Raw genomic sequence first — 27,761 nt, 5'->3', positions numbered from 1 at the left:
CTCAACACCGCAACACCTCCATCCCTCCTCTTTGTAATGAATTTCCCTTTACTTCCCAAATAAGTAGGGGAGGCCTCCCGAACATTATCTCATAGGGGGAATACCTGTGCAACCAGGGCGGCAGAGGCAGGGGGTGGGGTAGGGGTGGGGGGTGGGTCATGCTGATCCTCTTTAACACTAATGGCAACAAGTCAATCCAGGGGGGTGCCAGTTTCTTACACCCATTTTGCCAAAGTCACCTTGATGGTCCGGTTCATTCTCTCAACCATTCTTGAGCTTTGTGGCCTATATGCTGTATATAGTTTCCACTTAATATTTACTGCTTTGCAGACCAGTTGGAGTAATTCAGCCACAAATGCGGGCTCATTATCTGATTCTATACTCAGAGGAAACCCAAACCTAGAAATAATGCCTCTCAGCAAGAATCAGGCCACTTCATTTGCTTTTTCAGTCTTGGTGGGGTAAGTTTCTACCCATCCCATAAAAGTACATACCATCATCAGCAAATATCTGTATCCTTGGCATGGATTTACCTCAGTGAAGTCTACTTCTATTTTTTTTTAATTTAATTTAATTTTATTTTATTTTCCACTTTATTTTTTTTTATTTCTTTTTTTTTTTTTTGCTGTCGCATATTTTTTAAATTTTATTTTATTTTTTAACTTTACAATATTGTATTGGTTTTGCCATATATCAACATGACTCTACCACAGGTATACATGTGTTCCCCATCCTGAACCCTCCTCCCTCCTCCCTCCCCGTACCATCCCTCTGGGTCGTGAAGTGTACTTCTAGATGCTTAAATTAAACCTTCTAACTCTAGGTTCCCTTATAATTGTATTCTGGGAGGCGCAGTCTCCTTGAGAGACGGGTTATTCTTGGCACATTGGTAGCTTCCATCTGCACACAAGGCTATTAGCATTTGCCTTTGCTCATGGAAATATTAAGCCATCCTTACAACAAGCCCCAGTAAATTTCCCTTATTTACATGCAGGATGGGCAAGGTCTGTGATGATTAAAATAAAAGCTCTAACTAACTTCACGAAACAGGCCCTCCTGGACACCGCAAAGGCAATCCAAGCTTTAAATGAAGAACGAATACAAATGAAAGGCAGTGATTCAAAATTGGATGGCTTTAGACATACTTATACCGCCCAAGGAGGGACACGTGCTATAATTTAAATTGACTGTGGTTCCATATATCCCTGATTTATCTGGCAATATATCAGCCATTCTAGACGACATGAAAAACTGGGTAAAAGCTATGTCTAATGATAATCCTCCTTTTTAGGCGTCGGTATTTTCTTGGATCAAAGTTGATTGGTGGAGAATCTTTTAGTAATTATTTTGTTAATCACTGTATTATTAATTTGGGGGCCTTGTATTCTCCAGTGTATAACTTGATGTGAAACCTCCGGACTGACAGTCCTGCTGTTGTAGCCATGGGTTCCGGGAAACAAACTCACTCAGAAGGACAATGCGGATAGTGGAGTGCAGTTTATTGCACCGGCGGGCCCAAGGCAGAGTCTCCTCTCAGCCAAGGACCCTGACCAGCATTTGTGAAAATCTTTTATTATACCCCATGTGTTCGTGTCTGTACCCACCACTCCAAATTCCTTGAGACTTACATAAACCAAGGAAAATACAATCCCAATAACCCCATCATTCACGTGCTATGTGCTCATGTGCTCAAACAGTCAAACAATTAGCCAATAATCAATAAACCCGAGGTTACACTCCGATAGATACAGAAAAACTTATGGCCTGTCTGGAGGAAGGGGTGACTAGTGTATGTTTCCTCTTAGGCGATGAGTAACCTAGATACGCTCTTCAAGGTTCCCCTGTCTGGAGGGGGTCTTATCCTTCTGTTGTTGTGTTCATAGGCACTAAACACAGAGTTCAGAGTCCACTGGAAAGGTGGCCGAGCATGATCAGCATGAACAGGCCTAAGATGGAGTCCAGGCCCTATGAATTCCTTCTTCATTCCCCTCTCTTGATGCTCTTAACTCATATTATGAACATCATTCCTAGGGATATATTGCACCCTGGCTCTCCGACCGCCAATTTGAGAGAATGACATCAACCTTCGGGTTACAGAGTTCATAATACATTGTAAAATTCAGGGACCACAAAGCAGAACTATCAAGACAACTATAACAGTGGTAAATATAGTTTTCCACCAATCAGCCTTCACCCAACAAGGTAGGACCAAAGTCCAGAAAGGAATGTTTTCATTTGACATTGCTTTTACCTGGTTTTTCATGTCATCTAAAGCAGTCGATACATTGCCAGATAAGTCAGGAATGTATACACAACATTCAACCTTAATTAGAGCACAAGTCCCTCCTTGAGCAGCTGTACGTCCAAAGCCATTCTATTGTGAATTACCGCTTTTCTCATTTGGATTTGCTCTTCATTTAAGGCTTGGATGGCTTTTGTTCTCTCTAGGAGGGCCTGTTTTGTGAAATTAGTCAAGGCCTCTACTTTAATCATGATATCTGTTGTCCCTATAGAGGGTACGAATAAGGCAGCAGTATACTCATACCATCAAAACACGGATCTTGTCCACCTAGCGTGTAAATAAGATAGATTTACCGGGGCTACCGGGGTAGATTTACAACAAGTAGGTTAGGCTTTTGTTACACTGGTATTTATATCAAATGTAACCCCATGACCCAAGTCTATTGACTGTAGGTCTTACACCAAGAGAGCAAGGAGAGGTTATGATTGGCAAGAGAGAGGAAAGTCTCTTTTTGTCATTCCAGAGAAGAGCAGAGTGGTTTAAAATCTCCTTGGCAGAGTGGTGACACCCACCAAGGAAGCCCCTCAATCACTGACAGAGGCATAGCCCTACATACCCAGCGGTTGGAAGTGTTGCGGAGGTCTGCGTAGGAACGTGCCCATGAGATAAAAAAAAACATTGTCGTGAGTTGAAACGGAAGTTAAATTCAAAATCATGTTGATGAGGCCAAGCAGCAGGAGTTGATTATGCAGCTTCATCCTGAAGGGGCTCGTCCAGGATCTTCTTTTCCTTCTTCTTAAGGATGGTCTTAGTCTCTCGAGGGTCAGCGGGGTCCCTCCGTGCAGTCCACTCAGCGTTTTTTGGGTCTGCGTGGTATGTTCTCTTCACCCTCGTATGATGGATCCAAGGGCAATACCTGCAACTTTAACTGCAGCAGGGGTAGTTAGAATAACATAAAGGCCCTTTCACCAAGGGACTAGCAAATCATGTTTCCAATCTTTGACCCATACTTGGTCACCAGGCATAAACTCATGAATCTGTTCCCCAAGGGGGAACGGCACCCTTTCTTGTACAAACTTAGTTACCCGACTTATTACCTTACCCAGTTCCATCTGCTGTGAAATCCTATCCCCCTTACCTGAGGCAAATTTGTTGACACCTGTTTTATTATGGGAGGGGGCCTCCCATACACAATTTCGTATGGAGAATAGCCTTGGGACTGTGGGGTCATCCTGAGTCTGAGCAGAGCCGTCGGAAACAAGTCCACCCAGGAGCAGTCAGTCTCTATGATCCATTTGGAGAGTCTCTTTAATGTCCGGTTGGTTCACTCCACCATCTCAGAACTCTGGGCCTATATGCAGTGTGCAGTTTCCATTTGATGTTTAAAGTTTTGCTTAGTTGTTGTACTAAATCAGCTACAAAAGCCGGGTCATTGTCCGAACCAATGCTGGTAGGAAGTCCAAATCTGGGAACTATTTCCCTAAGCAGACACCGGGCTACTTCTGATGCTCTTTCAGTCCAGGTAGGGAAAGCTTCTAACCATCCTGAGAATGTACATACCATGATCAGCAGGTAATGGTAGTGTCAGTGAGGTTTCATTTCAGTGAAGTCCACTCCCAGGTGTTCAAAGGGCAGCGTGCCTTTCAGCTAAATACCCAGAGGTTTTTGTCTGAACACCGAGAGACAGCATTAACCTGTGGGCAGGCAGCATGGCCTAGGTGGTCGCTTGGTGTGTTTGGCTTACCAGATTGTGTGCCAGCTCCTCCGGTACCAATAATTTGCCACTTGGCAATTCCCACCAACCCTTTTCAGTCTTGGTGGCCCCTTCCGCTTTGGCTAACCTGACAGCCGTTTTCCTTGTTTTATCAGGCTAGTGCCATCAGTATATAGGACCCAACTAGGGTCTGGAACCCTGTGTCCTTCTTTAAAACAAACCCCAGATACCTGACCTCCTCCTTGCAGATCTGTGCCTTCTTCTTCGACACCCAGTAACCTGCTTCCATCAGCAGCTGGAGCAGTGCTTTTATCCCTTTCCAGCATTTTTCCTTGGTCTCGGCAGCCAGCAGCAGGTCATCCCCATATTGTAGGAGCCAACATCCATACTCTTTCGGATGGAATGAGTTCAGGTCAGAAGTCAAGGCTTCTCCAAAGATGGCTGGGGAGTTCTTAAACCCTTGTGGGGGAGTCCAGATGAGCTGTTGCTTGGTGCCCCCGACTGGATCTTCCCATTCAAAGGCAAAGATGGGCTGTGACACTGGGGCAAGGCATACGCAGAAGAAGGCATCCTTGAGGTCTAAGCGAGTATAAAATTTAGTCCTCGGCAGGAGGAGGCTAAGTAAGGTATAGGGGTTTGGAACAGTGGGGTGTAAAGTCACAGTAGCCTGGTTGACTAGCCTGAGATCCTGTATAGGCCTATAGTCCTGTCTTCCTTCCTTTTTGACTGGCAGGATCGGCATGTTCCAAGCCGACTGGCACTCTACTAGAATGCCCGCTTGTTTCAATCTATTGATGTGGGGCAGTATGCCAGCACAGGCCCCTATTGGTAGTGGGTACTGGTGCTATCAAACCAGGATGGTGCCTGGATGGAGTTCTATTATCACTGGGGCTTGATGTTTAGCCAGCCTGGGGGGGAGGAGGGTTTGTCTTACCCAGACCTCAGGGAATAATTGAGTTAGCTCTCTCTCATGCTCTTCCGGCCCACCCGGTTCTTCCTTCGGAGGCTTATACAACATCCACTCATCTTGGGGTGGTACTGAGAGAGACAGCAAATAAGTCATAGTGTCCATCCGGAAGGTGGGCCTCTCCTTAGGGGAGAAAGTCACTTGTGCTCCTAGTTTGGAGAGCAAGTCTCTTCCCAACAGGGGTACTGGGCCCTCAGAAATGCAGAGGAATTCATGAATCACTCGGTGCTCCCCCACCATCTGACATTTTCTGGGCTGGCAAAACGATTTAGTCATGTCTTCTCCCAATACCCCAGTTACAGCAGTAGTCTTTTTGGACAGTGGTGCCACAGGTTTTGTTACTACCGACAGTTCTGCTCCTGTATCCACCATGAAGTCAGTGTTTTGGTCCCCCAGTTTTAAGGTTACCATGGGCTCTCGGGGACCTGATATCTCTGAGCCCCAGCAGCCCTATTTACTTTCCAAGTCGGCAAGCCCCACAACTGCTGGAGCTTCCTCTTCCTTCCTTGCCTTAGGGCATTCATTCTTCCAGTGGCCAAAAGCTACGCACCAGGCACAGTGGTTTGGCTGTAAAGGGGCCCCAGGGCCTCCGTTGGGACCGGTTGGAGGACTGTCCTGTCCCTGGGGCAGAGGAGGTTTTCAGGAGAGCCCGAGATAGACTTTCCCAGAGCAGCAGCTAGCATTGCAAATCTCTTGTCTGTTCTCTTTCGTTCCCTCCAGCTCTCTGGCAGAGCGCAGTCTCTGCTTAATTCCAACGTCTCCCTCCCCTTCTTGTCAGTACTCACGGGGAGAGGTGGATATAGCTTGGGCGGTTGGCTGGAGCCGGATCCTGGAAGTGCTGGCCAGAGGCTTCTGTCACCGGGATCGGAGCCTGACGAGGTGGCGGCTCTACGACCCCGGGGACAGCTGGAGGAGGAGCAGTGGCTGCTGCAGGACTTCACCTGGCCCTGGATTGGGCATTAAGGCAGCCTCCGGTCCTGGTGGAGCACTGGGAGGCATGAGCATCATCATCCAGTATGGGGGAGGGGGTCAGGTCGTCCCCGTCCAAATTCTGTAGAATTTCCTTTTTTATCATCAGTCATTTTTTGTGCCATTAATATTTTTCCCTTTCCCTTCTGGATACAGAACCTTGTCCAAGTAGGAGGGTCTTGAGCTAACCCCAGCCATGAGTCAATATATGGATGTTGATCCAGGTGTCCTGGCTCTCCTGTGACTACTGTACAGACTGCTTCCACTATTTTTAAGTTCATGGTGTTCTCTGGTGGCCTCCCTACTCCCATAAGGGGCCATTCGACCTCACAGAGTATGTGGAGGCGGTTAGGCTTCATCTTCACCCCATAGTCTCCTCCTAATCTCTTCTTAGAATTTTTAATCATGCACTCTAATACAGTTGCCTTAGATTAACTTCCTCCCATCTTGCTTACCTTCTCGGACCTTCTTCTACTTTTCCTTTTCGTTCTGTCTACGAAGTTCTCAGTACCCTATGTACTTCTGATATTTCCAATCAATGACACTTAAATTGCCATTCTGCCTCCTTCTTAATTGGGGTGAGAAGAGCCTTACCTGACAGATCTCAGAGGGAGAAGGGGGATCGGCAGGCCTTCACCTGCCGGTCAGCACAGCCGAACCAGACCACCACATGGTCCAAGACTGTTTCTCCCTTCAAGTCGGTTCTGCCTTGGTGGGCATGATCAGGTGCGGATAAAAGCACAGATGGGTTAAAGATCCCATGTCCCAGGCCATCTCCGGCAAAGCCAATTCATTATGTATCCCCTTCCTTCTAGTCTAACAATTCTGAGGTCAAGAATTTCACAGCAGACGTGACACCTCCTGGGGGAGGGCAGAATATGAGCATACAAGGACCAGTTTCCTATCCTAAAAATCCCCTGGCGATCACTGGTAATAATTTTCCCTGAGACAGCATGGACACACCTCCTAAATGACCTTCACAAATTTCCTTCCTAAACCGTAGCACGCTCGGAGACCTGTATACCAAGCAATCGCTGCTGCCTGCCTATTGGAGGGCCCTGTGGGTCCGTGCCCCTTCTAGTGCCTCCCAGGGGGGTGATGAGGCCCCCTCTTTCACCCTGCCGGGTGGGTTCCTCCTCACCTGAGCGCTCAGTTCCCTTGCTGCCGTTCACTACCTGCCAAAGTGAAGACACTGGGCGTTGAAAGGCTGAATTCTTCCAGAGGGGCAAGGCACCTGCCCCGCTCTAGGAGATTCAAGCCACAAAGCCTCGGGGTGGCCTCAAATGAGACCTGTCTCCTCAAAGTGAGGAGATTCTTGGCCAATGCATCAAATGATGTAGCCACGGGTTCCGGGAAACAAACTCACTCAGAAGGACAATGCGGATAGTGGAGTGCAGTTTATTGCACCGGCGGGCCCAAGGCAGAGTCTCCTCTCAGCCAAGGACCCTGACCAGCATTTGTGAAAATCTTTTATTATACCCCATGTGTTCGTGTCTGTACCCACCACTCCAAATTCCTTGAGACTTACATAAACCAAGGAAAATACAATCCCAATAACCCCATCGTTCACGTGCTATGTGCTCATGTGCTCAAACAGTCAAACAATTAGCCAATAATCAATAAACCCGAGGTTACACTCCGATAGATACAGAAAAATTTATGGCCTGTCTGGAGGAAGGGGTGACTAGTGTATGTTTCCTCTTAGGCGATGAGTAACCTAGATACGCTCTTCAAGGTTCCCCTGTCTGGAGGGGGTCTTATCCTTCTGTTGTTGTGTTCATAGGCACTAAACACAGAGTTCAGAGTCCACTGGAAAGGTGGCCGAGCATGATCAGCATGAACAGGCCTAAGATGGAGTCCAGGCCCTATGAATTCCTTCTTCACTGCCGCAGTTAGTTACATAGTCCCCGTGTGCGATACTTACCCATGACTGATGGCCCTCATTAAAGATAAGATGAGCATCAAAAGGGAGGAATGTTTGGACCAGTGTGAGGAAAGCAGGAGAGACTTACTTCATCTTGAAGCCTGTTATCCATCTTAAAGACTGGATGTGAACTGTGCCTGTGAGGAAACCGTTGCTAGTGAAAACCAGGTCTCCTGAAGACTTCCCTCCCTACAGATGACAGACAGAGATTGTAGTCGAGGTCAGGCAGCCCCTGTTAGATTAACCATGGAGACACCCCCCACCCCCTTGAGGTATAACCATTGTTCCCCGCCTTTAACCTTAATTGTTTGTTCTCCTAACACCTACTTGTTGTAAAACTCAATCATACACAACAAAGAGGTGGCTACCAGGTAACCAGTCATGCAGTGGGGGGTTTAAAACTGGGCCTCTCAGAAACATCAGGGTCCTTGCTGGGAACTGATTGCCCTTGGGCCCCCTGGAGTAATAAACTGTACTCCACTGTCTTGAGTGTCCCCTGAGGTGTGTTTTGCGACTCCGGATTCCACAACAGTGTTAAACAAGGGCTAAAAAGGAGAACAACAATAGCCGTTAAAGGGCCTAGATAGGGAAGGAACCAGGTTAACTTTGGGAGGGCTTCCTTAAACTGTTGACCTGACAGGGGAGAGGAGGTTGCCCCTGCAAAGAAGCCATTATAATTGAGCCTATATTTTTGTTAATGTCAGCATTAAAGTTCGTTCTACTTGAGTGTGTATATTTTTGTTAGTTCAGTCACTCAGTCGTGTCCGACTCTTTGCAGCCCCATGGACTGTAGCACACCAGGCCTCCCTGTCCATCGCCAACTCCGGGAGTTTACTCAAACTCATGTCCATTGAGTCGGTGATGCCATCCAACCATTTTGTCCTCTGCCGTCCCCTTCTCCTCCTGCCTTCAATCTTTCCCAGCGTCAGGGGCTCTTCCAGCGAGTCAGTTCTTCGCATCAGGTGGCCAAAGTATTGGAGCTTCAGCTTCAGCACCAGTCCTTCCAGTGAACACCCAGGACTGATCTCCTTTAGGATGGACTGGTTGGATCTCCTTGCAGTCCAAGGGACTCTCAAGAGTCTCCTCCAACACCACAGTTCAAAAGCATCGTTTCTTTGGCGCTCAGCTTTCCTGATGGTCCAGCTCTCACATCCATACACGACTACTGGAAAAACCATAGCTTTTGACTAGACGGACCTTTGTTGGCAAGTAATGTCTCCGCTTTCTAACACGCGGTCTAGGTTGCTCATAGCTTTTCTTCCAAGGAGCAAGCGTCTTTTAATGTCATGGCTGCAGTCACCATCTGCAGTGGTTTTGGAGCCCCCCTCCCCCCAAAATAAAGTCTGTCACTGTTTCCCCTCTATTTGCCATGAAGTGATGGGACCAGATGCCACGATCTTAGTTTTCTGAATGTTGAGTTTTAAGCCAACTTTTTCACCCTCCTCTTTCACTGTCATCAAGCGGCTCTTCAGTTCTTCGTCGCTTTCTGCCATGAGGGTGTTGTCATCTGCATAGTTTTGTTAATCTCAGAGTTGATTTCCTTTAGGATTGACTGGTTGGATTTCCTTGCTGTCCAGAGGACTCTCAAGAGTCTTACCCAGCACCCACAAATCGAAACCGTCGGTTCTTCTGGCTCTCAGTCACCGTCCGCAGTGATTTTGGAGCACAAGAAAATAAAATCTGCCATGGTTTCCACTTTTTCCCCATCTATTTGCCATGAAGTGATGGGACCAGATGCCACGATCTTAGTTTTTTGAATGTTAAAAAAAAAGTTGTTTTTAAGCCAGTTTTGTCACTATCCTCTTTCATCCTCATCAAGAGGCTCTTTAGTTCCTCTTTGCTTTCTGCCATCAGAGTGGTATCATCTGCATATCTGAGGTTGTTGATGTTTCTCTGGGCAATCGTGACTCCATCTTGTGAGGCATAAAGCCTGGCACTTTGCATGATGTACTCTGCATATAAGTTAAATAAGCAGGGAGACAATATTTTACAGCCTTGACATACTCCTTTCCCAATTTTGAACTTTATTGTACCTAGGTTCAATAAGTAAGACCCTATTATATCTTTTGCGAGGAAAATAACTTGATATGATGAAAGCTTAAAGTAAATGTAAATGAGATAAGAGCTTTGGGTAAGCTCTTAAAAAAAATTATATTTTAGAGATGTCTACTTCAAATGACCTTTCCAGATATTTGGTAAAGTCCTAGAGTTGTGCTGAGACTTAACTGATGGAAGTAAATTAATTAACTAGGTAGTTTCAAAAAAAATAAGATACTGAGACATCAATTACTAAATAAACTAAGGTATTTAGGAATACTAATAAAAAATGTTTGAGCTAAACATAAGTGAAATTCTCAATCAGTGACATTGAATTCTGAAGAAATAGAAGTTCACGGCCAGTCGCGACGCTTAGTGCGTTTTACTAGACATACACACAATACTACATCACAAAGACAACTGGATTTGAAAGGAACCGGTTTCCCCCGGACTGCTAAATGTTCCGTTCTCCCCATTGAACGCCGTTATTTGAAAAAAGGTGTACAGGCTTCAGCCGACCGCCAGACCGGGGCTGGGCAGGACAAAAGTTAGGCAGGCAGCCGAGCGCGCCGGGTCCCAAACACGTAGCGGGGTGGGAGAACAGGAGCGGGAGGCGGACGTCGCTTCCCCCAGAGGGCGCCCGCCGGCCGGTTGGCCGGGCCGAACGGCGTGGGAGGAGGGAGGCGGGGCCTAGGGCGGGGCGTGGGCTGGAGGGAAGCGCGGGTTCCCGTGACGTCACGGACGGGGCGTGTCGTATGTAGATATCCGAGCGCAGGGGCTGCTGGGCCGTCAGCTGGTGCTGAAACACGATACGGTCTCCCGTGGCGTGGGAGAGAACTGAGGAGTTTCTGCTTGAAAGTGCGTGGGTGCGCTGTGTGGAAGGTCCAAGAAGGTCCAAGAGATGCGGGGAGGAAAGTGAGCGTGTGTGAACAGTGCAGGGCGTCTGAGGTTGCGGTGGGGCGGCAGGCTGGCAACTCATACTTACCTGGCAGGGGAGATACCATGATCACGAAGGTGGTTTTCCCAGGGCGAGGCTTATCCATTGCACTCCGGATGTGCTGACCCCTGCGATTTCCCCAAATGTGGGAAACTCGACTGCATAATTTGTGGTAGTGGGGGACTGCGTTCGCGCTTTCCCCTGGTTTCATTCTTTGTGGCTAAAAGCAGGTTAACAGTGGCCTGGAGCTGTAACCTTGGGAGTGTTGCTGAATGTGGTTGCTCGAGATAGAGTATGAGTGCCGGAAAGGTCCTTTTTCTGGGCTAGACCCACGAAACCAGGGTGGCGCCGCGGGGCGGACTTCTCGAAGTCTGCCGGTTTTGTGCGGGTCTGCTACTAGCTGTTTTCCCACCCGTGTCCTGCTTTCGGAGGCTTCAGGTCTTGCGTGGTCAGCTGCCTTGCTTATTTGCACGCACTAGTCTTTCCTGGAGACAGTGCTTAGATACCATCCCACCCACCCCTTCTCACCCCAAGCGGCCTCTTCGCATTTCTGGATCCAGTTCTCTCTTCACCCCCACCTTTTCTCTCTAGGCCTTCTCCTCTTACCTTCCCAGTCAGAAAGCCGTACGTCTGTTTCAGCCTCGATTGTGCACCTGACATGCCTACAGTAGTTAGCAAACTAGGAAACCTCCTTAACATCCCTTCTTAAATGGCAGCAGAAATCGCACCTAACGTTTTTTTGTTCTGTTTTGTTCTTTTCTTTCGGTCAAAAGTAGTTTTCCTTTTCTTCCTATGTGAAAACATTGAACTACAGATTAGAAGAAAACCCCAGGTCGAGTTGTCGGCAGTTTTGTGGGCTATTCGACAACCCCTTTCTCAGGATGTGTTGTGCTCACTTCTGATTCACAAAGTCCTGCTGGCAAATAGAAACCACTGGGCCAAACAGAAAAGGCAGGACCATGGCGGGAAGGGCTGTCCTCCCCCTCGTCGCTGCCTCGGGGACGGCACGCGTCCATCCGCTCAGCCCCAAGAAGCCTCTGAGATCGGAGGAGGTGCTGGGAGTGGGGTGATGCAAAGAAAACTAACCAAAAAGCACACAGGATGCAGATCGAGGATCTAGATCATTGAAAGTGAAAGTAGAACATCCTACTCTATCTCCCCAACAGCGGGAGATTTCCTTGCTCAAATATGAAATATCTGCACCAAGACCAAGGTTAATTTTTAGTGGCTTACTGATGCGCCGAAGAATTGATGCTTTTTGAACTGTGGTGTTGGAGAAGACTCTTGAGAGTCCCTTGGACTGCAAGGAGATCCAACCAGTCCATTCTGAAGGAGATCAGCCCTGGGTGTTCTTTGGAAGGAATGATGATGCTAAAGCTGAAACGCTAGTACTTTGGCCACCTCATGCGAAGAGTTGACTCGTTGGAAAAGACTCTGATGCTGGGAGGGATTGGGGGCAGGAGGAGAAGGGGACGACAGAGGATGAGATGGCTGGATGGCATCAGCGACTCGATGGACGTGAGTTCGAGTGAACTCCGGGAGATGGTGATGGACAGGGAGGCCTGGCGGGCTGCGATTCATGGGGTCGCAAAGAGTCGGACACGAATGAGCGACTGAACTGAACCGATGAGAAAACCGGTTTTAGGAGTGTTTAACAGATTTCCTCACCCTCAAGGTTGTGCACGCCGTTAGGCTCTGGACCCCTGATGGAGGAGTTTCTGACCCAAAGAAGCCGATCAGTAAATAATACCGTGAGGAGGACCGGCTTGGGTATTGGTTTCCAGGCCTGTCAGACACACCGAGGTTATTGGGAAGACATTGGGGGTGGGTCTGCAGTTAGGAACGCAGCTTCCGGGGGGTGCGGGGTGGGGCCTCCTTTTCAGTCATGTTGCCACCACTGGCCTTCCGGTTTGACCTTGGGCCGACTCCCATTTGCTAGGCCAATTTTGCAAGTGTCCTATGAAAGTAATAGTCATAAAGTACTTCATAAAGTTCTTGTGTAGATTAAGTGGGATAATCAAAAATACACCTGTGGCTTATATTACTTTGAATGGATTATGTCCTGATAGGAAACAATCAAAGATGAACTTGTAACTCTGCAATAAATTGTCTTTGTGAATGTAACATCCATTCAAAGTAAATTCGTATTAAAGAATTTTAAAAATGTAAATGGAATTTGTAAAGCATGAGCCCACAAAAGGGACTTGCTTGTAGCAGCTTTGTTCGTAATAGTCCCCAAATTGAAAACATTTCAAATGTCCATCATGAGGTGCATAGATATATAGGATTGTGACATATTCACTCAAAGGAATAGTACTCCTCGCTAAAGTGGTACAAATACCTGATACATGGCAACAGTCTGGATTACTCTCAAACGCATCATGCTGAGTGAGGGAAAAAGAACATACTCTGTGGTTCCATTTATGTGAATTTCGAGAACTGAAAAATCGATCCACAGAGACAGGACCGAGATCACTGATGACCTGAGTCAGGGAGCCGCAGGGGGACTGACTGCAAAGGGGCACAGAGGACAGTCTGGAGTTCTGGAGATATTCTTTTTCCTTGAACAGGATAGTGGTTCCATGGGTACGTTCGTTTGTCAAAAGTCATCAAACTTGAAATGGATGCGTTGTATTATTTTCAAATTATACCTTAAGACGTTTGATTTTTAAAAGTAATGAGAAGAATCATCCCCAAATTTAATGTCTTAATTAAATTATTATTATAAGCCTTAGGGAATCCTTTCAGAAAAGCATCTCTCGTGTAGACAATTTAATTGAAAGTTCAACAATTTCTTCATTTTTCTTTATTTTTCTTCCATGAAATTTATGCACTATTAAGTTGAATGCTTAAAAATAGAATCTATAAGAGCTCTATTTTATAAAAGTATGGTGGTGGTTTAGTCACTAAGTCGTGTCCAACTCTTGTGACCCCGTGGACTGTAGCCTGCCAGGCTCCTCTGTCCATGGGATTCTCCAGGCAAGAATACTGGAGAGGGTTGCCATTTCCTTCTCCAGGGGATCGTCCCGACCCAGGAATCAAACCCGGGTGTCCTGCATTGCAGGCAGATTCTTTACCAACTGAGCTACGATGTATTTTTTTCCTCTCTGTTGATATACCGAAATGACTCCGTCAATATGTAACTACCTTAACAGAAGTTATTTTTGAATTTAACATGTCTCAAAGTTTTACATATTTGTATTTTCTGCATCATTTTAATTTTATAAACTAAGCATATATATGTTTTGCCAAAACTTAGAATAACAGTAGTTAATTCCGGGGGTCGGGACTACGGGTGGCAGCCTATTTTCTTACATACATATATTTAGACAGAGTGCCTGAAGAACTGTGGGCGGAGGTTCGTAACACTGTACAGGAGGCAGTGATCAAAACCATCGCCAAGAAAAAGAAATGCAAAAAGGCAAAATGGTTGTCTGAGGAGGCCTTACAAATAGCTGAGAAAAGAAAGGAAGCGAAAGGCAAAGGAGAAAAGGAAAGATATACCCATCTGAATGCAGAGTTCCAAAGAATAGCAAGGAGAGATAAGAACGCCTTCCTCAGGGAAAGACTAGAGATCTCTTCAAGAAAATTAGAGCTACCAAGGGAACATTTCATGCACGGATGGACACAATTAAGCACAGAAACGGTATGGGCCTAACAGGAGCAGAAGATATTAAGAAGAGGTGGCAAGAATACACAGAAGAACTATACAAAAGAGATCTTCATGACCCAGATAACCACGATGGTGTGATCACTGACCTAGAGCCGGACATCCTGGAGTGTGTAGTCAAGTGGGCCTTAGGAAGCATCACTACGAACAAAGCTGGTGGAGGTGATGGAATTCCAGCTGAGCTATTTCAAATCCTAAAAGATGATGCTGTGAAAGTGCTACACTCATTACTCCGGCAAATTTGGAACACTCAGCAGTGGCCAACAAAGGTCTGTCTAGTCAAAGCTATGGTTTTTCCAGTAGTCGTGTATGGATGTGAGAGTTGGACCATCAAGAAAGCAGAGTGCCGAAGAACTGAAGCTTTTGAACGGTGGTGTTGGAGAAGACTCTTGAGAGTCCCTTGGACTGCAAGGAGACCCAACCAGTCAATCGTAAAGGAAATCAGCCCCAAATATTCTTCGGAAGGACTGATGCTGAAGTGGAAGCTCCAATACTTTGGCCACCTGATGCGAAGAACTGACTCGCTGGAAAAGCCCCTGTCGCTGGGAAAGATTGAAGGCAGGAGGAGAAGGGGACGACAGAGGACGAGATGGTTGGATGGCGTCACTGGCTGGATGGACTTGAGTTTGAGCAAGCTCCGGGAGTTGGCGATGGACAGGGAAGCCTGTTGGACACGACTGAGCAACTGAACTGAATGCCTGTTACGTGACTCCTCTTGGGTGTTTTTTCAAAAGAAATATACGGACTTAAATTTCTTGTCAAGCATCTTTACGGTTTGTGTTCCTCTTTGGTAGGATATCCTGTGGAGCCAGGAAGGCTTCAGTTCAAATTCCTGCTTTCAAATCCCACTCACTGACTGACTTGACAAGTTACTTAACCTTTCTATGTCTCAGGTTCCTCATATGTGAAATGAGGATGATGACATGATGCAAGCCTTTTGAAAGGATTAAGTGAGTAAACCCACTTAAAACTTGTAGACCATGCCTGGGCACTTGGCGCTTTGCATGTCTTCACTGGGTGTAAGCTCTTGCATTTTGGGAGCAACACTGCATAAAGATTGGGTGTGATTTTATTTGTTACTGACACTTTTCAGTGACTGTGAACCTTCCTAGAGAGACGAAAGCAGTGACCTCCTGGGCTGAGAGGATCTGCCAGTTTGTTTACCACCTCATGTGATCAGCTCATCAAAGGGGGACTAATGGTCCAATTGCTTGCTTTGAGAATGCCCCCCCCCATCCTTTTTTTTTTTTTTTTTTTTACGTTTTTACAGTGGAAAACATTCCTACACACGATACTAGACCCAAAATTTTAAAAGCTTGGCACATATAATTACATAAAAATTTAAGTTGGACACACAAGCAGTGAGTTTTACTCATATAATAGATAGGTATACATTATATGCAGTAATATATGTACATATATATTATATACAGTTTTATATATATATATATATACAGAGAGAGAGAGAGAGAGAGAGAGAGAGAAAGAGAGAGAGAGTCAATTACATATGCCCCAAAACTTGTTATGGGAGAAAGTGGACCCTGATCCCATCCCACATTTCTTTTTTTTCCAAGAATAAACACTTTCGGTTCAGGTAACCAACTGTTTGGCTATTTATCTCCTTATCTCTAAATAAATACTGACGCTCCGGTTTTCCAGTTTCCCACCCCAGGCCCTGCAGACCGGCCTGCAAAGGGGAAAAGTGGAGTGTGTGCGGTTCCCTGCCCGCCAGTCATCCCCAAAGCAGCCGCCAGGACTTCCACTCACCTGCAGACTCTGCACAGCCCACCTCACCGGCTCCGCACGGAACCCGCGAAGGAAACTTGGCCAGGACAAATGCCAGGCCAGCAGCTTTGCGATTGAGGGTGAACCGGGTTCCCGGACGCGTCAGTAAAGGGTGGGAACTGCTCCAGAGTGAGGCGCTCGCTCTGGTCGCCCCAACTCAGCGACCGTCCCCGCCGCGGTACCCGCCCGCTCCTCTCCCTTCCAGTCCCTTTCTCCCTTCTGGCTCATCCTCTCTTCTCTCCTGCCCTTGCCCTTCCTCGGATCTTTTCGCCGGCCTCACACCTTTCTTTTCCCGTCCTCCAAAGACAGCTGCGTCATTGAGTCCTTTGTAACCGATGAAAGTTCCAAAATACAAGCATCAGAGAGATGCTCCTCAGCACCGCGAAGGGAGCACTTTCACTGGCTTTTCAAGTCCATCACGGGCCTCATCCATATTTTCCTCCCGAGCAGTAGAGGACACAAGTGGGGCGTCTTCTCGGTGGAGCAGAGTCCCGGCAGGACGAAGGGGGCCCGGCCGGGGGTGCGGACTCCGAGCGGCTCGTCGCGCCTTCGGCCCCGGAGCAGCCTGGCCGGGCGGCCGTGGGTCAGGGACCTGGGGTCTCCTCAGACGCCGGAATCCGCGACTCCCGCTCCTCTTTCGGGCTGAGCTTGGGACCAGAGGACGCGATTTCCAGGAGTCAAGGTTCAAATCTTGGCCGAACAGCAGCTTTGCGTGCCCAGCGGAGACTTAGGAGCGAGAAACTCTGAATAAAATCATAATAAACTGGGACAAGATCAATTAATATTCGGAATGATAGAGAGCCTGAATAAAACACAGTTCATTCCAGTCAGGTCTGGAACCTTCCACCCGAAAGCTGCCATCCTGGTTGATCAGCGACATCGCAGCCCCTCCCCGCCGCCATTTACGCACCGGGACAACCGTGCAGTTACAAGGCGTGCGGTGTGAAGCCTCCTCGTGGGGCAGGACTCGGTGGGCGCAGCCTCTGCCTCTTACCCCCGAGACCCAGGGGACCCGACGAGGGAGCGGCACTGGCTGGGTCGCTGCGCCTCTGGCCGAGGGGGGCGGGGCGGGGAGCAGGAGAGGCGCCGGCCCTCCGATGCCCAGGGATGGGCAGAGCCGCCCGGGCCCAGCGAGGACGCCCCCGGTCCCGGTCGGCCCCACACCTGTCCGCAGGGTCCGTGTGAGCTACGCCGCTGGGGGTCGCGGGAGCCGGAAAGCAGGTCCTATGAGGGGAGTAAAACGTGTCCTTCTTGTAATTAAACAGAAAGGTCCCACCGAGATTTGAACTCGGATCGCTGGATTCAGAGTCCAGAGTGCTCACCATTACACCATGGAACCCCTTTGAAAGCCAACTTCTTTCCATCGCCAGAGAAGGGTACCTGCTTCTTTAGGCTCCATATTCCCCACCCATAATCTCAGGGAAGTTCTTCCAAGGACCCGACAAGATCTGAATACGGATGACCCGCTTTGGTGTTCATCCCTCTTTGATTTCCCTCTGCTCCTCTCCTTTGACTGACATCTCTCAGTTCACTGGCACCTCAGAAAATGAAGTAAACGTTCCACTCTGGGTTTCTGGTCAGGGAAGGGCCCCTTAAGTCACCCTCATCAACCGCATATTCTGCCTCGGTTTGCCAGAGTGTCCCATGCTGAGGTAAAATTTCTGCAAATAAGAGTGTTATTTTCCTTTCCTTTGCCTTCACCCTTTCCCCAGAGCCCAGAGAGGGCAGGTGATCGTCAGGGCAGGAGGTGGGATCTCCTGGGTCCCTTGGCTTTCTTGTAGCACCCATTACACTCCAAAGCCGCCGCCCCCGCCTCTTATGTGTAATATATAAAGTGTGTGGAGCGCAAATGAAGGCAGGAGAACTCTCCTTTTCTTCTCCATACAGTTCTGATTTGGGGGGTAAGCTTTTCTCCCAAAATTTGTCAGGTTTACAGTATAAGGAAAGATGAACATTTACACAAAACCCTCAGACAAACCAGGCCGAAAGCACCTGGGGTGGCTCAAAATCAACCACGTGTCGTGGAGCCCACGAGGCAGGGCTCTGACACTTAAGCAGTCACAGATTCTTGTCAGAGCTTGGTCACGTCAGTTTCATTCCAATTTCTTAACATATCCAGAAATGGCACGATTTAAAAAAGAAGAGTGTACACATATTTAGAAGGTATGTATCCAAGTTGTCTTACAGTGTAGACAGTATTTATGTACACAAAATACCACCACACTAAATATTTACATGTATAACAAGTATACATCCACATGATGTCTCAAAGTAATAATCTTTACTTCTTCATTCTATCCCAGAGCCATTTCTTCCCTCATCCAATACACAGAACAGAAAAAAAACAGCATCTGAAGAAGAGAGCTGCAGCCCAAAGAAAGGAGTCGGAAAGGTGGCCAGTGTTGCCTGGAGACACGTATTTGTTTCCCAGAGACTGGAACAGAGGTTGACACAGGAGGAAGGAGACAAAGGGGAGGCTCCTCTTAGGAGGAGGAAGTTCACAGCTCCGGGATGAAAAGATGAAACTTCCTTTTGGAAAATCAAGAAGCTGAGGGGTAACTAACAACACAAAGTGCTCCTCCAGGAGCCCTTGAAGGTCGGTCAAAGTTTATGAGTGCAAGGACCAGTAATGGTCTCTGGCTGATACAGAAGAAATGCACAGAAAGTATGTTGACAGATCACGGAATGGCCAGGAAACCTAGAGAAGCAGGCTCTCACAAGGGGCAGGGAGAAAAATCAAATGAGGTTAGAACCGCAATGGGTGGAGAGACGGTCTTTGAGGGACGAAAGCCTGGGTGTTGGATCTGAGAGCTAAGGAGCTGGTGGGGATGTGGTGGGAGCTGCCTGTGCTGGGGGCCAGTGAACGGAACTACCCTGGGGACGTAACTCCTCCTCCTCCCTCTCCTCCACTGCCGCTTCCCTCTCGCTGGTCCTCCCGCTGTATCCTGGTCCTCCCTTTGTACGGCTCCACCTCTCTCTCATCTCCCCTTCTTCCTTGCTCTCTTTCTCCTCATCTCCTCTTCTTCCTCGCTCTCTTTCTCCTCATCCCCTGTTTGCAGCTCCTTCCCCTCCCATTCCGCCCTGTCTTTCTGGACCTCCTTCTTCTGTCGCTAGCGCTCCTCCACCACCTCCGATTTCCACAGTTCGGAGGAGGATGCGGGAATATTTCCCACCATCCCAGGAAGCACGAATACCTTGCTCTCTGGGCAGGACACTCTGAGGGTCTCTGGGAGACTGAGTGAGGAGGCCCTCAAGTTGTTCTCGGCGAGGGGACACAAGAGCGACCGCCACCAGATCCCTGCCCTCCTGGAGCTCCCTTGAAACCAAAGAAGGCAGTGGGAGGACCCCACCGGTCCCAGAGGGGTGCCTCTCCAAAGGATGCGCAAAGGCTCATTTCCCCCACCGCTCCGTACTCTTCTCATTTCCTCCAACCTGCACATGGGTCCCCGTCTAGCAAGCAGAGAACTGGCGATCAAGGGGGTGGTCTGGCCACAGCGGAGCAAACCGCAAGAGCAATCAGTTTACAGAAATTTCTAGAAGCAGAAGGCGACTTTCAGGTAAAATAAATAAGGATCGTGGTTGTCAAAAGATTCAGAGGATTATGATAATAGTATTTATGATTTTGCTGCCTATAGCATTATTGATCCAGTAGTTTCTAAACCGAGGCACATCTGACAACAGCAGCGTGAAGAAGAATGCTCTTATTGCTCCCATTTTGCACAAGAAAGTAGGGAGATACCCAAAGTTTTCTTTATTTGTTCAAGGCCACACAGGGCAGAACCATTTTTACAACCCAGAGCTTGTGCTCCTGAGCACAGATTCGTTGGGTCTTTCTTCTCAGATGTGGCTGTGTCAACATCTCTCAGTTGGAGGGATGGGAAGAAGAGCAAGAAGAAGAGAGAAGGCAAGAGAAGGAGCAGGGACCGGTGGAAGCACAAATTCTTTGATCCTCCCCTCCCTGGCCTTCCCCTCTCAGCTTTCCCCTCCCCTCCTCGTCTTGCCTCCTGCTTTCCTGCGGGCACCAGCTCTTTCCTTCCTTCCCCACCCTGTTACCGGACTGGGACAATGCTCCTCTCTCGGGATCCCTGCCCAAGATCCTGACAGGTCTCAATGCCTTCCTCCCAAACCCACCTTCCCAGCTTGGCATTCACTTCCCGCCCTTTCCCGCTCCCACGTGGACCCCACAGGACGCAGCCTACCCAGCTGGGCACAGCCGGAGCACCCGAGACCTTTCCGTTGCCCGCCTCACGGGATGCCGCGAAATCTAACAACCGGCATAAAGGCATTTCAAAAGAACTTTTCGCTCTTCGAAAACTTTTCCGTATTTCCATTCTCAGGGGTCTTAATGGGACGAAGGGCTAAAGACGACAATGTATATTCATCCAAGTCCTAGAGCGTCCCGGTGAGTGCCAGACCCTGTCCTGGGCGTGCGGACACGGGGCGACCATCCCCACGACCTCTGTCCTGGTGGAAATCGCCTGGTGGACACAGGAAACCTAAGCACAACCTCGGCCCCGGAGGCCTTTGCCAGGGTGGGCAAACTCTCATTCATTGAGTGTAGGCGAGGATACGGGAAGAGCCATCATGGGAGCCCACCGGGTGTTCAGCTGTCCTTGGATCTCGTTCGATTCAGGCCCGGAGGGTCCGAACCCTGGATCCCGGTATCTCTGAGGGCGCTGGCATCTGTGGCGGGTAGGGGGCAAGGACGTGGCGCCGTATCCCTGGGGGCAGGGGACTTACCCTGGGAATGAGTACGTGTCTACTCCATACAGAGTCCAGAAAAGGCCTGTAGTGCTGTCTCTGTGGCGCAATCGGTTAGCGCGTTCGGCTGTTAACCGAAAGGTTGGTGGTTCGAGCCCACCCAGGGACGGTGGGGTGAGATTTTAGAGACCACCAAAGAGACTCCCTTTTGCTAAGAGGACACCGGAGAAGGGCTGCGGCGAGCCGGCTTGCGGAGAAAGAGCACAGGAGTCAGGTGCAAAGGAGCAGCCGGGAGGGCGGGTCCCGGGTGGATTGGAAGCGTCGGTCATTCCTGAGAGCCCAGAGCGCTGACCGCCGGCGCCGTGAAAAGGGTCACCGAGGCGCGGGTCCGCAGGGGCGGAGGGACGGCGTCCACGCTGCTGGGCTGCGGGGTCTCCTGGGCCTCGGGCGCACCCCCCACCCCCTGCGGCTTCCCGGAGCCGGGGAGTCGGCGGGGGTGGGGTGGGGGGGTGGGAGGGGCGGGGAGGGGCGGTGGTGGGCGACCCCTGCGATCGGGTGCGGAGCTTAGGGTCTGACGACTCTGGGTTGGGTGCGGGAACCCGAAGGCAGCCTGTGGGGGCCCGAGGGTCCTCACTTGAGGGGAGAGGAGGAACCCTAAAGCAGAGCCCTCGGGAGCCGCCGTCTCCGTGCCTGAGAGAGCCTGGGGCTTCAAGGTTCCCGTTTGAGTGTTAAAAATTGGTGGTCTAGATACCGATGGCGGGACCTCGGGTTTTCATGGATACGGTGTTAAGCGGTACCGGGTGTCCTGTTTCCGTAGTGTAGTGGTTATCACGTTCGCCTCACACGCGAAAGGTCCCCGGTTCGAAACCGGGCGGAAACAGACCGCTTATTTTCTTCCCACCCCGCCCTCTCCTACCGAGATTTGTTTTCTGATTGGCAAAACCACAAGGTTCCAAAGGCTCGGGGTGAAGCAGAGGACGTAGCTGTAGGAGGAGTTGGTGACCACCTGGAAGTCTACTCAGCACTAGCAAGCAGCCTTCCTTTCTCTGCTCCGAGTCCCTGTGAATCCAGGCCCAGTTCATCCCCGGGGCGGGCAAGGACAAGACTGACTTCGAGTCACCCTTACGTCCTGAAACCCCGAGCCTTGGCTCCCTGTCGGGCCCCTGGGTCTCTTCCACGTGTTCACAGATTGTCTCTGAAAACCATGGAGTTCATTCCCGTGACGCTCACTTGCTTTCCCCCACCTCGGAACACCTGAGGAGCAGTTTTATCTCCCTGGTAGAAGAAAAGAGACCGCACCAAGGTCTCACCGTGGGCTCCAGCCAAAGACACGGAAGTGAAGAATTTAAGGCTCCACGAACTGAGCCGGTCGCGGAGGGAAAGGAACCGGTACCCGTGCGGTCGTCAGGAGAGGCCCCGGAGCCAGGTCAGAGATCTGGAGGTAGACGGATCCGCTCATCACCCGCTGAAAGCCAAGTCGAGTCCCTGACTCGAGGGAATACCGAGGTTCACAAAGAGAGCATGCCCTGGGCTCGGCAGCACACAGCGCTAGAGCTGGACCAGGAGGGACCCAACCGGATAGTTTGTGACCTGGTCTCAGAACGAGAAGCGTCTCCCAGGAACGGGGATTTGAAGGGCTGCGAGCCTTGCACAGCTGCATACAGCCGTGGGGGCGCTGGGACATTTCCTTTCCTGTTCTCTGCATCTCTGGTTTCATCTTTGCACTCTCAATTTTCACCTGGACAGCCAAGTCCACTTTCCTCCGCGGTTCCCTGGTGGTCTAGTGGCTAGGATTCGGCGCTTTCACCGCCGCGGCCCGGGTTCGATTCCCGGTCAGGGAAAGCTGTTTTCTTCTCCATTCCTCGATGTCTTCCTGTCCAGATCAGAATTGTCTTTTGCTTCAAGGTCCAGTGCAGTAGAGCGTCTGCACTGAGTCCCGGCCTCAGGGTCCTTGACATCAGGCAGGCTGGAGGAGACTCCCCGGATGCAGTGAACAGCCTGGGCTGCCCAGCTCTCCTCTCCACTCTTTTCTCTCTGCTTGTTAGAAACCCAGAGTCTTCCTTACAGAGTTTTCATCCAAAGAGAATCAGGGACTCGAGTTCCAAAGATTCATTCAAAACCAAACCCCAAACCCTCCAAAACATACATCCAAGTTACAAGAATAGTAACATCGTGTATTCTGTACTCAGCCGCACAGTTCACATTTTCCCACGTTTGCTTTGTCACTCTCTCCATGGAAACCTGAAATCCATTCTCTTTAGGATGCAGAGAAGCTTCCGGGGGAGTTCGAGTCGGATCTCCAGGAAGTGCAGGCCAGGCATGCTCTGCGCTTGTAGGAATACCCCACCCCACCCCCACCCCCACCCCCAGGACCGCCTGCTATCCGGACTCCTCCGGGTCGTCTTGATGGACAGTGGGGTCTTGGGTCAGCCTGAGCGCTAGAACCACCTACCTCGGGAAGACCCATGGGGAAGTGCAGCTGCCCCCTTGGCTCTTGCCTGGCTCTCTGTGCCCAGAACACAAAGGGGAAGCCTTCTTTCCTGTGGTGGGAGGATGAGTGGACCAGGTGGGAGATGCATCAGAGGGAGGGGAAGTATTCTCGAGAGCTTTCCGGAATTGTCTGCTTGGGTGGCTGTCCTGGGATAATGGTGTTTTGTGTAGTCTTCTCCTGGTCTTGACCCAGTCTCAGGTCCGATGTGATTCACCGTTCTCATCTTTCCGTTTTCCCGAGGCTTTGGAACCGGCACCGTTTCTCCGCGGAGCAGGAGGCACGTCCTGGGAATTCTTGTCTCCAGCACAAAGAGTCGAGGGGCCCGGTGTGGTCCTGTCTCTGTGGCGCAATCGGTTAGCGCGTTCGGCTGTTAACCGGAAGGTTGGTGGTTCGAGCCCACCCAGGGACGGGCGGTCGAGGTTTTAGAACCCATTCAAGGTTTTCCGTGCCGACGACCATTCAAGCGGTTCTTGGCCCACACAAAAATATGCTCTCCTGCATTCGGGGTCCTAGTCACCTCCGGACTGCTGCCAGTCTGGGCCACCTCACCTTTCCCACCCTGTACTCTGCAAGTGCAAGTGTATTCCTATTCACTCATACTTGCCTAAGGCAGGACCTCCTGAGACAGATCAAGGGATCCAGTTTCTGGTGGGGTCAAGTCTTTATTCTGCCAAGTACATAGACTTAGACAAGTAAGTTATACCTTATGTGCCCCAGGTTTTTCACCTGTAAAAGGAGGCCAGCACTTAGCAATTGTCCTGTCAATAATGTTATCAGTGAACCCACCGTCATCATTAGCCTCTGCATTATTTTTTAGAAAGGCATTTCCTACATGGTTCATGTATTATTTGGTTTCATGGTTTTATGATGACAGATATGCTGCAACCATCATTATTGTACTCACACTTCTGACCATTCGTGCAGGTATTTATTTCCACAGTGTAGAAACCTGGAAGTGCAGTCGCTTCCTTGAGTGTTTATATGCTTCTTAAGTTGGTAAGTCCTGCAAATTTGCCTTCCACAGAAGCGGGACTGAGTCGTATTTCAAATTATTTTCCAGTCGTTCGGTGTCCCTTTCTTCAATTACTTTGGCAACACAACAATTTTTCTATACATCTCTCTATGATTCTCTTAACTAACAAAGGGAGCAGTGGCCTCCTGACCCAACTAAGGGGAAAGACAATAGAGGGACGCTGTGGCATTACACAGAGGTGCTCTACTGCTTATGGTGGAGAGTTAGTCACTGACCACTTTTAAAGTCCTCCAGTAACTGTCCATTGTTTTGTCCGGTGACCTGGTCAACCGGGTCCAGAGAAGATGGCCAGGATGGCCTCTTTCTGCCGAGCAACTTATCCAAAGAGAAAAATCTCACTGATCCCAGAGCCTTTTTCCTTCTCCCCTTTCTTCTTTTATTTACAAACTTTGGTTACACTTTTAACGTGAGGAAAAAAAATTCGGTGCCTGTCCCTCCTCCTATAAAGTGGGGTGTTACCACGGAACACCCCATTTACTTTATTCCTTGACAGTTTTTTGGTTTGGTTATTTTTTGGAAGAGTCGGACACGACCGAGCGACTGAACGGAACTGATAAAAGTTAGCCCATCACATGGGCTAACTCACATGTCGTGAGAGCCCGCGGAATCCTGCCCCTCGCAGGCTCCTGCTTCAGGCCCGGACCCTTAGAGCCATTGGCTCCTGTTTGCGCTGTTCTTCTATTAAATCTTATGTGCAGAGACTGTGCGTTTTGACGTTTTTGTACCGTGTGGTTTGGGGACAAATATGTTCTCTCTCTGATTTGTTCATCACTGATAAGATGGCGCTCGCTAGTGGTGAAGAACCTGCCTGCCATTGCGGAAGATGTAAGTTACATGGTGTTCGATCCCTGGGTCAGGAAGATCCCCTGGAGTAGGGCACGGCAACGCACTCCAGTATTCTTGCCTGGAGAATCCCATCTGACAGAGGAGCCTGGCAGGATACCGTCCATAGGGTTGCACAGGGTCTGGACACGACTGAAGCGATTCAGCGCGCATACCCGCAATTTCTCCTATCAATGTGGGAATCTGGTCTCATTTTAGGAAGTGAACTTCTGGGGATAATCCACATTGAGTGGTGGTTGACAGGGGTCCGTTCCCTGTGAGGTAGAAGACAGTTACGCTGGACCATGAGGCTTTTTTCATTGCTGCTTGTCTTGATGATTCTGGTATTTCCTGGGATGTGGCACGGCCCCAGTGAGAAGTTGTCCACTTCTCCTCTTTCCACTGTTTGGTCAAATCCAGGTGGGCCCAGTCTATCCTAGTCAAGCACTGCACAAGTGTCGTAAGAGATTAACACAGGAAGGATACTGAATTTTTAGCATGGAACAGACAGTTTCTTTCACTGGTATATGAAAGTTTCTAAATAGCTGAAAATAGTCAACAAGTGAGGTAAGGATTGTTGAAATCAGACTACAGAATGCAGAGGAAAAGACATATCTTTGCAAAGAAGCAATGAAGTCAGCAACGTGAACACTTCTGACAACCCTGCAAATCAAGATTGAATACTTCCAGAACCATAAGCAAGTTCAGCCCTCAAGAAAAAGGAATGACTAGCCATGACTTCAAGCACAGTTTTATACACTGGGGACTCATAAGTGTATTACAGAATTCCTATTTTCCTCAGTGAGATTCCTCCAATATCGCTTAATTGTATTTCATTTTGTTTCTCACACTGGCAAGTGTCGCTAATAAACATCATTGACTCTGCTTTCACCTTAAATAAGGCTCGCTAATTTTTTTTAAAAATTTATTTATTTTATTTATTTTTGGCTGCCCTGTATTAGTTGCTTTGTGTGGGTTCTCTCTAGTTGGCGCGTGCAGGCTTCTCGTTGCAGTGGCTTCTCCTGTTTCAGAGCACAGAGTCTAGGTGCATGGGCTTCAGTAGTGGCAGCACACAGGCTTGGTAGCGGTGGCTCGAGGGTTTTAGTTGCTCTGCGGCATGTGGAATCTTCCCAGACCAGGGATCGGACCTGTTTCCCCTCCACTGGCAGGCAGATTCCTATCCACTGTACCCCCAGGGAAGTCAAGCAAGGCCCACTGCTTTGATGTATTTTTTTCCCCTGTTTAAATATATTTTCTCAGAAACAAGTCAATACACTTTCTCTCACTCTGGGGAGAACAGACAAGTTAGGCCTCTCAAAATTTAAAGATGTCACTCCTCTTAAGGAAAGTGATAATCAGTTCCGTAAATGTAAAATTAAAAAATGAAGACTTTCTGGGGAAAATACTCTACTGTTTATGCTTCCATGTGGTATTTATATAAGGAAAATTTTGTTGCTAAATTTGTGACAAGGAAAAAAATAGATTTAACTGTAGATTGAGTAAATGGTCTTGATTACTTGGAACAGCAACCATGAAGGAATGAAACTGATAACAGATTATTCTTAATACTTTTAAACAATTTAAATAACTTACATAATGGCCTTCAAAATGTTTACTCATGTTCGTTTTTTTTTTTTTTTTAATGGAAGCGACTCAGAATAATTACATTGTTTTTCTCATTTTGGTCTAACACCAACTCTATATGTATTTTCAGATTATCTTATAAAGGTGTAGAAAGTAATGGTGGTATAATATTTTAGTATTTAAGTCTTGGGTTTATTTAGGTTGAAAATCTGAATTACATTGGACTTCCTAAGTTTCCTATGCTGGTTGTACTGCTCAGATAAGCCAACATAGCCAATGAGTATTTAAACTTCTAAAAGTTTAAATTTATGTCTTGAAGTATACTGAATATACTAATATCTGTAAAGGGGAATGAATAGTTACAATTCTAGACACCAGAGGACTCAATCATTCCCCCTACAATATTTGGTTTATATTTTTAGGTGTCCTGTAATATATGATTCCATATATACACCAATATATGATTCCAACATTCTTGTGTTCCGACATGTGTCTGCTTAAATGACAGATTCATGATCTATAGTTTCCTTTGACTCTATTAAATTGATTTAATGAACGAATCATCTTTCGTTGCCTGCAAGTTTGTTCTCTCTTTGTCCTTCCCATTTGTCCTAATTTCCTGGTAGATTGGCTGACAGCAGAAATACCGCTTTAGTTGGGGAATGCTGTTGTTGTTTACAAATATTTCTATATCTTGTTCGTATATGGCTGATGCCGGGCATATTACTACGTGTTCCCTTGACGAAAGTTCGGTGCAGTGGTTTGTTGTTTTTAGTGCTCTGACATTTCAGAATCATAACCTTAATGTTGTGCGCTGCACAGCTTCTCAAACTTTTTTGAAGCGTCACCTTATTTCTTATTAGGCATCCATTTTTTCGCATGGCA

The 27,761-nt window shown here is 48.4% G+C and overlaps 2 long non-coding RNA genes and 6 other non-coding genes across 11 annotated transcripts; 6 read left to right on the top strand and 2 right to left on the bottom strand.

The window, feature by feature from the left end:
* Positions 1–1,482: 1,482 nt before the first annotated feature.
* Positions 1,483–25,165, bottom strand: LOC147376273 (uncharacterized). 4 transcript variants are annotated; one of them, XR_015160912.1, is made up of 3 exons: positions 16,228–25,165; positions 7,817–8,005; positions 1,483–3,170 (listed from the first exon to the last, which is right to left on the bottom strand). It is a non-coding gene; the product is annotated as an uncharacterized LOC147376273 (long non-coding RNA). The 4 variants fall into 4 exon arrangements; XR_015160910.1 differs by having other exon boundaries at positions 7,905–8,005; XR_015160909.1 differs by having other exon boundaries at positions 1,483–8,005.
* On the top strand, positions 10,594–26,183 carry LOC147376272 (uncharacterized). Its single transcript, XR_015160908.1, has 2 exons — positions 10,594–15,410; positions 16,120–26,183. It is a non-coding gene; the product is annotated as an uncharacterized LOC147376272 (long non-coding RNA).
* LOC147376279 (U1 spliceosomal RNA) lies at positions 10,831–10,994 on the top strand. Its single transcript, XR_015161755.1, has one exon. It is a non-coding gene; the product is annotated as a U1 spliceosomal RNA (small nuclear RNA).
* On the bottom strand, positions 17,513–17,584 carry TRNAQ-CUG (transfer RNA glutamine (anticodon CUG)). Its single transcript has one exon. It is a non-coding gene; the product is annotated as a tRNA-Gln (tRNA).
* Positions 21,042–21,115, top strand: TRNAN-GUU (transfer RNA asparagine (anticodon GUU)). Its single transcript has one exon. It is a non-coding gene; the product is annotated as a tRNA-Asn (tRNA).
* Positions 21,754–21,826, top strand: TRNAV-CAC (transfer RNA valine (anticodon CAC)). Its single transcript has one exon. It is a non-coding gene; the product is annotated as a tRNA-Val (tRNA).
* Positions 22,716–22,787, top strand: TRNAE-UUC (transfer RNA glutamic acid (anticodon UUC)). The gene has a single exon. It is a non-coding gene; the product is annotated as a tRNA-Glu (tRNA).
* Positions 23,773–23,846, top strand: TRNAN-GUU (transfer RNA asparagine (anticodon GUU)). Its single transcript has one exon. It is a non-coding gene; the product is annotated as a tRNA-Asn (tRNA).
* Positions 26,184–27,761: the final 1,578 nt, after the last annotated feature.

This window comes from Bos grunniens, chromosome 3 (assembly GCF_055505025.1).
Source record: "Bos grunniens cultivar Pamir isolate PY7600 chromosome 3, Bosgru_T2T1.0, whole genome shotgun sequence".
In the NCBI taxonomy this organism is placed as follows: Eukaryota; Metazoa; Chordata; class Mammalia; order Artiodactyla; family Bovidae; genus Bos; species Bos grunniens.
Note: the sequence above shows the minus strand (reverse complement) of the source record. Positions and strands in the feature narration are given on the sequence as shown.